The sequence below is a fragment of the Miscanthus floridulus genome, chromosome 1, assembly GCF_019320115.1.
Source record: "Miscanthus floridulus cultivar M001 chromosome 1, ASM1932011v1, whole genome shotgun sequence".
Classification (NCBI taxonomy): Eukaryota; Viridiplantae; Streptophyta; class Magnoliopsida; order Poales; family Poaceae; genus Miscanthus; species Miscanthus floridulus.
Genome location: NC_089580.1, coordinates 139768627 through 139777097, shown reverse-complemented (window position 1 = coordinate 139777097; position 8471 = coordinate 139768627). Strand labels below are relative to the sequence as shown.

General features: G+C 47.3%; 1 pseudogene; it reads left to right on the top strand.

Moving 5' to 3' along the window:
• The first annotated feature begins 456 nt into the window (after window positions 1–456).
• Window positions 457–2576, top strand: LOC136542385 (protein NODULATION SIGNALING PATHWAY 1-like; annotated as a pseudogene).
• Window positions 2577–8471: the final 5895 nt, after the last annotated feature.

Sequence of the window (8471 nt, the reverse complement as noted above, 5' to 3'; positions counted from 1 at the left end):
CATTTGAATGCGGGGTGTACCTGTGTGTGACCAATTAGAACTTTGTAAGCCTTTGTCGATTTATACATGCGAGAGTTCCAAATATGTTTCATACTATTAGCTCCTTGGATCCAAACATGGCCTAAGTAACACTATGTTTCATACTCTGCTTCAGAATGGTTTATCTAGTCATCTAAAACAACAGACAAGAAGTTGGAGCTGAACATTCAAATTCAGCCAATCAAGCTTGCCTTATGTTAAGAGAACTTTCCCGAGGTCCTTTTGTTAATTGCAACGGGTGCAGAATCTCGAGAGATATGCTTTGGTGTACTTCACAGAGCCATATGCCACCAAAATGTAGGGAATATGTCAGTTCCACGAGGGTAGAACCCTAAAATAACCCACCAATGCATAAACAAGGCCACTGATCCCTGCTCCGTCCTCATTAACCTCCAATCAATTCATGAAACCCTAGATTAAGCTCCACAATTCAAAGCAAGGCCTAACTAAGACGCAAACGCCAAGCGGATCCACTCCCACCTGTTGTTATTGCCTTTGCACGTCCATGCACATCTCCTCATCTTGTTGCAAGATTGCATGCATGAAGCCCATGAGCTGTCACGAGCAGGAGCACCCGGAGCTCGCCGCCACAACGACCAACAGCGGCTTCGACTGGCTTGAGGATTCCATCTCCTTCCTCACCGCGGATGTTGACATCACCGACGGCGGCGGCTACGGGTGGTGGTCCAATCCCACGGCGGCGCAGCAAGATGATATTGGCAGCGTCGTGGCGCAGACGCTCTCGCCCCCGGCGCCGCTGCTGACGACGGCCAGTCCGCCCCTGGCGCACACCTCATCAAGCATTGCGTCACCGGCCGTGTCGTCGCCGTCGGAGCCTTCGTCCAAGAAGCGCAAGTCCCCGGCGCACAGGGCGTCCGCCCACAGTGGCAGCAACCAGCGTCGCCGCGCTGACAAGGACAGGCCAGCAGGTGCCGGTGGCGGCAGCGGCAGCAAGAAGGGCGGCTCCAAGGGCGGGGGAGCGGGATCCGACCGCGACACGAGGTGGGCGGAGCAACTTCTGAACCCGTGCGCGGCCGCCGTCGAGGCCGGCAACCTGTCACGCGTGCAGCACCTGTTCTACGTGCTCGGCGAGCTCGCCTCCTTCTCCGGCGACGCCAACCACCGGCTGGCCGCGCACGGGCTGCACGCGCTCGCCCGTAGGCTCCCCGCCGCCGTCGGGCCGGCGGCCGCAGCGACCGTGCGGGTGCCGCCATGCGAGTGCCCCACGCCGGCGTTCGCGGGCGCGGAGCCGCGGCTGTTCCGCGCGTCGCTCATCAGGTTCCACGAGGTGAGTCCCGTGGTTCGCGCTCCCGAACGCGCTGGCCAACGCCGCCATCGCGCAGGCCGCGTCGGCTCGGCGGCCCCGCGGAGCCCCGGGCGCTGCACGTTGTCGACCTCGGCGTCTCGCACGGCGTGCAGTGGCCGACGCTGCTGGAGTCGCTGACCCGGCTGCCCGGCGGCCGCGCGCCGCCCTCCGTCCGCCTCACCGTGGCGGGCCCCGCGGCCACCCCGCCGGCGCCCTTCTCGGCGTCGCCTCCGGGGTACGACTTCTCGCCGCACCTCCTCCGGTACGCCAAGTCCATCAACCTTGCAGCTCGCCATCAGCCGCGCGGCCTCCCTGGACTCCGTGCAACATGGGTTCACCTCCCCAGTCGGGCGGTGGCGAGGCCCTCGTCGTAGTGTCTCCAGTTCCGGCTCGGCCACGCCGGCGCCGACGAGCGGACAGAGATCCTAAGGAAGGTCCGAGGCCTCAACCCGGAGTTGGTGGTGGTCTCGGAGCTCGACTGGCGGCGGCGACGGCACCGCGGCGGGCGAGTTCACGGCGAGGCTGGAGCTGCTGTGGCGGTTCCTGGAGTCGACGTCCGCGGCGTTCAAGGGGAGGGACGGGGAGGAGAGGCGCCTGCTGGAGGCCGAGGCCGGCACGTCCGTCGCGTCGGAGGCGGCGGGAGCAGGGAGGGAGGCGTGGCGTGAGCGCATGGCGGCCGCCGGGTTCGAGGAGGCGGCGTTCGGAGACGAGGCGGTGGAGTCGGCCAAGTCGCTGCTGAGGAAGTACGACGGCGGCTGGGAGATGTCGGCGTCGGGGGCGGCCGGCGCGGTGGCGCTGCGGTGGAAGGGGCAGCCGGTGTCGTTCTGCTCGCTGTGGCGGCCGGCGTGCAGTGGCTGAGCCCGTGGAGCCGGTCCACGCGTCCGTCCATGATCATGGCGGATGATCTGGGCCGTGCACTGCGAGTCGATGGAAAATTGAATTGACAGGTGATGCACCCCAGGTGGCCAAGGTCCCAGGAGCTAGCCGACGCATCTTGGACACGCCTTGCCGCCGGTGCAGGGAAGTGTGTTGCTCTGCTCCCATGTGTACGGGAAGCCAAAAGACTTTGGGCACCGCCGGTGTACGGGAAGCCACGGCGAAGGTGTAGCCTTTTTCCCCCTCCCTCTTGTTTTCGAAGAAGAAAGCTACTGCAGTTGTCAGTGGCCATTTTTGTACAGATCGATCGATACGATTCCTTTGTTGAGTTCTCTGCCCCATGCATGCATGCTTGCTTGATTTTAATTTCCAAGTATCAGCAGCCTACCAACATGCATGTACGCTCCAAGTAAACAAACGTGCTAAGCAGGTACCATGTACCCCAAATCAAGAGCATGTACTTGCTGTGATCAGGGAGAATCGAATCAATTGGCAGCTCAATAGGTGGTTAGTTAATACAGCCTGTTCGGGAGGCCATATCGTATCGTTGATTATTTACTGCTGGCTGGTTTGGTGTGAGAGAAAAACACTGTTCCCGGCTAGAAATTTACGATTGTTTACGAGCAAGCGAACATGCTTTATACGGAACATCTAACTGCAGTGCCACAGTCAGGAATCTCACGTGTTATACGTGGAGATGAAAATACTTGCATTGGGTAGCGACTAGTGAGATTCAACATCGTTCAGATAAAATTTGATTTGTTTGGAATATTCAAAATCTGCCAACTTGACATATACTACCTCGGTCCCCAAAAGATGTAATTCTAGGTTTGATTCAAGTCAAATTATCTTAAATTTAATCAAATTTAAAGAAAATAGTATCAGCATTTAGAGCTCTGAATAACTGTACTGTGAAAATTTATTTCATAACTTAAGATGGCTTGACTTAACACTGTCTACAATTTCATATTTTTTTTGGAGAAAACTCTAATATGATCCCCGTATACCACTTAGGCAGTGTTTGGTTCGCTCTACAGTAACGCAAACGGAAAATAATATTAGTTCAAATCGAATGGCTTGCGGTAACATCCGTAGCTTTTAATCCATTAAATTTGCGTTACCAACGCTTCGACCAAATAGCACGTTAAAACATGATGAGTAGAGGGTATGTTAATGCATACTGCATCTGACATAAAATGGTAAGCATATTTTGTACCTAAGTAACTATTATTCAAATTACACGCAAGTCTAGGATATAAAACTTGCATTCCAAATGTCCTCTACGATGATATTGTTTCTTTAGAAAATGACAACATATTATAAGAAAAATTAAGAGCTAAATATTCATGAGTTTCCCTGATCAAAACATGTTTATCATTTCAGGATGAGGGAACTCAATATTCGACTGCAGGTGCAAAGTAGCTGAAGTTTCCACTGCAATGTACATGTCCTAGTACTCTAGTAATCTAATAGGAGTACTTGGGTCATATTTAGACCCTCCGAGCTAATAGTTACTAGCTGCTAAAATTAGCTCTAATGAACGCAAACACCCTAGCCAATAACCAAATTAATAGCTCAAAATGATCTCTTTAGCTAATAAAAAATCATTAGCTAGCTCTTAATTGCAAATTATTACTAATTATTAGCTGGAGGATCCAAACAAGTTTCAGCTAATAGCCTCGCTACTAAAAGGTGATGTTTACACCAAAATTTAGAAGAAGAGTCATAGGGACTCGAAAGCTCCCAAGATCATGTCAATTGCGTGTAGATCGGAACCAACTGATTCGGATGCAAAAACTGGAATCGGATTTCTTCAGATAGCGCTGACGGATAACGACAAAAGCTATGTTTGGTGCCTGGACGAAATATGTTGGACTCTACAAAAAGGAAAAAAATTAGAGTCCAAGTTATCTTAAATTAGAAATGTTTTCTCTATGGTAAAAAATTATAATGAGTCGTGCTTAGACAGGAGTCATGCACAGGGCCTGGGTATAAATACCAAACCCCGGCTATTGTAAAAGACAACAATCAATCCAATATACAAATTTTTTACTTTTTCGGCTCCGGCCACCCCTTAGGAGTAGGAGTAGAGTAGATCTCGGCGAGTTCTTCAGCAAGTACGGCTGCATCGATCCGGTCGATCTCCACTGCTTGTTGTAAGTACCATCATGGTTTATACCTCTGTTCGTACGGCTACATCGATCCGATCGACCTCTACTACAACTCTAGTATAAGTTAGTTATCGATTCTTGCCTAGTTTAAGTATGGCTGCATCGATCCGATCGAACCCTACTACATGAACTAGATCAAGGTCAAGTTATGGGCTCTACCTTACAGTGATAGTCTTTGGTAGATTCATTAAGTTACCAATATTGCTTATTGCTTTCATTATTTATCTAATTACAGCAATATCACTTTGCCCGATTGAGATTGATCTAGATCGGCCTTATATCTTGTTTAGCCCATCGTTTGCTAATCTGAAACTGATCTAATCTATACCTTAAACGATGAGTTACGTTTTATCGGCTGTTTTACTTCAATCTTGATTGTACATAACGTGCGGTTAAAGCATGTTGCGTCTTGAGTAGATTTATTGGCTAGCGAGAACCGTTCCATGGCTCGTTATCACGGCCTATGTGATTCTGCCTCACACCCCACTGTTAGCACCATGGAGTGGGGATCGTTATTTGATAGATCTATTCCTGACAAGGCATGACTTTAACTGTACGCTATGCCTGAATCCGCTATTTTAGCTGATATCGAGTGCTTTTACGAACAGTTCGCATCACGAGACCATTGAAGTAAAGATAGGTTGAAAGATATGTTAGCCCTATGATCTTATTATTGTATTATATCCTGCATGATTCTGTCTCATGCCCCACTGATATTAGTAATGAGTTAGGGTCGTCGAGTCTATTGTTATTTCTACGGCCTGCATGATTCTGCCTCATGCCCCACTAGTCATAGCAATAGATGAGATCTAACATGTTCATTAGATTTATCTTTGTTAAATGGTTAAATGATGTTGGATTATTTCTTTATATAAAAGGAGTTCGGTTGCTTGTAATCATTGGCTCAGCATAACTCAATCATTGTTGACATCCTATTTGCCATTGATTAATATATGCTCAAACAACGATATTTATCTTGAATGATAACCGATTCTTCTTATACAACCCAATGAACTTTAACCGATTTATTCTCATGAATATGCTAGAATCGATCGTTTAGTCAATCTCCTCTCATATCGGCTCTCAGAGCTATACATTCGGGGCTGTCTAACAACACCAGCAAGTTTCGCCATTAATTACTGATGAACTTTCTCTCCTTGTCAATTATAGGGTCAAATTGACTGGCACATCTCGGGAGGAGTGCGCAGGATCGACTATCCCTGCGCTGAAGCTAGGTGGATCTACAGCTCCATCGAGCAGACCTTTCCGGCTTCCTATGTGTGTCCTTGGCACGGGATGAAAATTCTGTGTCGACACACGTTTCTGGCATGCCCGGTGGGACCCAACAATTGTCATGGCAGTTCACAACAACGACGACATCCTTATGCTGCATTATGCAGATCTACCTAATGGGGATACTAGTATCATCAGCAAAGCTATAGAAGAGTTTCAGAACAAATGTTTGTTGTCCTACACCAAAACACGTGACAACACAATTGTTCAGAAATTTCCACTACCAAGAGTTCTGTTACACGAGCAGACAGACACAACTGAAGTTGAAGACAGGCGTTTCTTTAAGGATGTTGTAAACAAATCTGTTCGTGATGCCATATCAAGCCATAACGAAGCTTTCGTGGACATATTCCACAACGCCATGAGAGAGGCGATTCATGGATTTCTAGTTGGTCAAGGCGGACCGACTTATTACAACATTCCAGATCCATCGACCCAAGGGACTAATCAAGTCGGTACTAGCCATCAAGAAGCTGCACCAGCTGGTAGTGGTGATGTCCAGACAGTTCAGGGCTTATCTGAATAAACTCAAGGAACTACTACAAATCAGGCACAGTACAATCCTGGACCATCAGTACAACATGTGTAATAGCCGGCGAGGCAAAGTCAGAACTAGGTGATCAATTTTGGCACATCAGGCCACATACCATCGTCGGCTCAAAAAATAGCACCATCAATCCAAAGGATCCGTAGAGATATAGATCCTTATGTCTACAATCAGAGACTTCAATCAGCAAGCCAGCAAAGGACCCAGCAGATTGAGATTCCACAAGGGTATCACTATGGCACAGATTATAACACCCTCCACATGATGCCAAACCCAGGATATCAAGGCACGCGAGATTTCAATCCACAGATGAGTCAGCAGGTGTAGAGGAATCCAAATCCGTAGGCTGATGAATTATTGCTGAGGGTGACCGAGATGATGAAAAATCAGTTCGGTCTGAAGCCAAAAGGGTTGACCTTTTTGTACAAACGCCCATATCTAGAATGGTATGATTTGGTCGCTCTTCCCAAAATTATAGGCTCCTAGAATTCACCAAATTTACTGGCCAAGACAGTACAAGCACGATAGAACATATCAGTTGGTATCTTACACAATTAGGCGAAGCGTCAGTTGAGGATGCCCATCGAGTTCATTTCTTTTCTCTGTCTTTATCAAGGCCAGCCTTCACTTGGTTTTTATCATTGCCAGTCAATTCCATTGCTAATTGGGCTGACCTGAAGAAGAAGTTTTATACATATTTTTACACTGGGACTGGATAAAAGAAGATTACCGATCTGACAACTATGAGACAAAAGACTAATGAATCGAGCACTGAATTTCTTCAGAGCTTCTGAGAAACCAGAAACTTGTGCTTCTCCTTAAACTTGGCCGATGATCAATTGGCTGCTTTATCTATTCAAGGAATGCTGCCGATGTGGAAAGAAAAGTTGCTGGAACAAGAATTTGACAACTTGGGTCAATTGGCTCAACGAGTAGCAGCGCTCAATAGCCAATTCCAGAGTATGCATAGAGATACCCGGTTTTAGAAAAGTATCATAGTAGCCGAAGCTTATGATCCATACTCAGTCGATGATGGCTACGAAGATGAAGAAGAAGAGGTTGCTGTGGCTAAATGGAATTGGGGCAAGAAGACAGTGATGGTGCCAAATCCTTGGGGAAGAGGAGTTGAGGAGAGCTATGACTTTGATATCACAAAATCAGACAAGCTCTTTGATTTCTTGCTTAAGAGAGGGCAGATCAAGTTGCCCGATGGTCATATCATGTTGCCCCCTGATCAGTTGAAGAATAAGAAGTTCTACAAGTTCCATAATGCTACTTCTCATTCCACTAATGAATGCAGAATCTTCAGGCAGCATATACAGAGAGCTATTTAGTAGGGAAGAATCAAATTTGATACGCCTCGGAAAATGAAAGTTGATGATAATCCTTTTCCAGGAGATCAAAACATGGTTGATGCTGGGCTATTCAAAGGAAAAACTAAGGTCCTAACATCAACCAAATCAAAAGGAGCTGGAACAGTCGATCACAAGATACAAATATCGACTGACAAGTACAGAGAGATTAGAAGACATCGTGTCGAGCAAAAGAACCGATATGAGTAGGGAAGACGTCAAAAGCAGAGACGACAAAGCCACATGTCACATCTTGGATTTTGTTGAATAAATGGCAGGGACAGAAGGAAAAGGATTATCAGCGTTGGTTGAAAGATCAAGCGTACCAGCATCAACTAAAAGAAGAGAGGTATGAAAGGGAACAAGCCAAATTACATTGGAATTATCCTTTTTTCAGACATTGCTGGAATGAAGGTTTGAAGTTGCCTACTAGACATGACTGTCCAGAATGCAGCAATCAATATCAGGAGTATAGGCAATCAAACCAACCACCAGTCTATCCATGCTCAAGATGCATATCATCATAATAACATGGATCGACGCTTAAAAATTAAAAGTGTTCATGATCGGCTTGGAAAAAGAGTTGTTGATCAAAACTAGGCTGAAGAAGAAGGCAACGAAAGAAAATATGCTTGGCAGGAAGGCCAATGGTGCCCAGGAGGTTTAACAAGAAGCCAGAAGAGAAGGGTGCAACACCAAAGGAATAAAGAAATGGAACAGGCTCAGGCATCCGACAAAACTCAAGTGTGGCGTACCAAGCAAATAGTCGATAGGAAGCAACCATCGACTAATATCCAAATGGCTTTTCTGTTGCCATTGAAATTCAGGGCTTCGACAGATCAAGAAGTTTATTCGGATTTTGATGAATCAGAGTATGAGGAAATAGT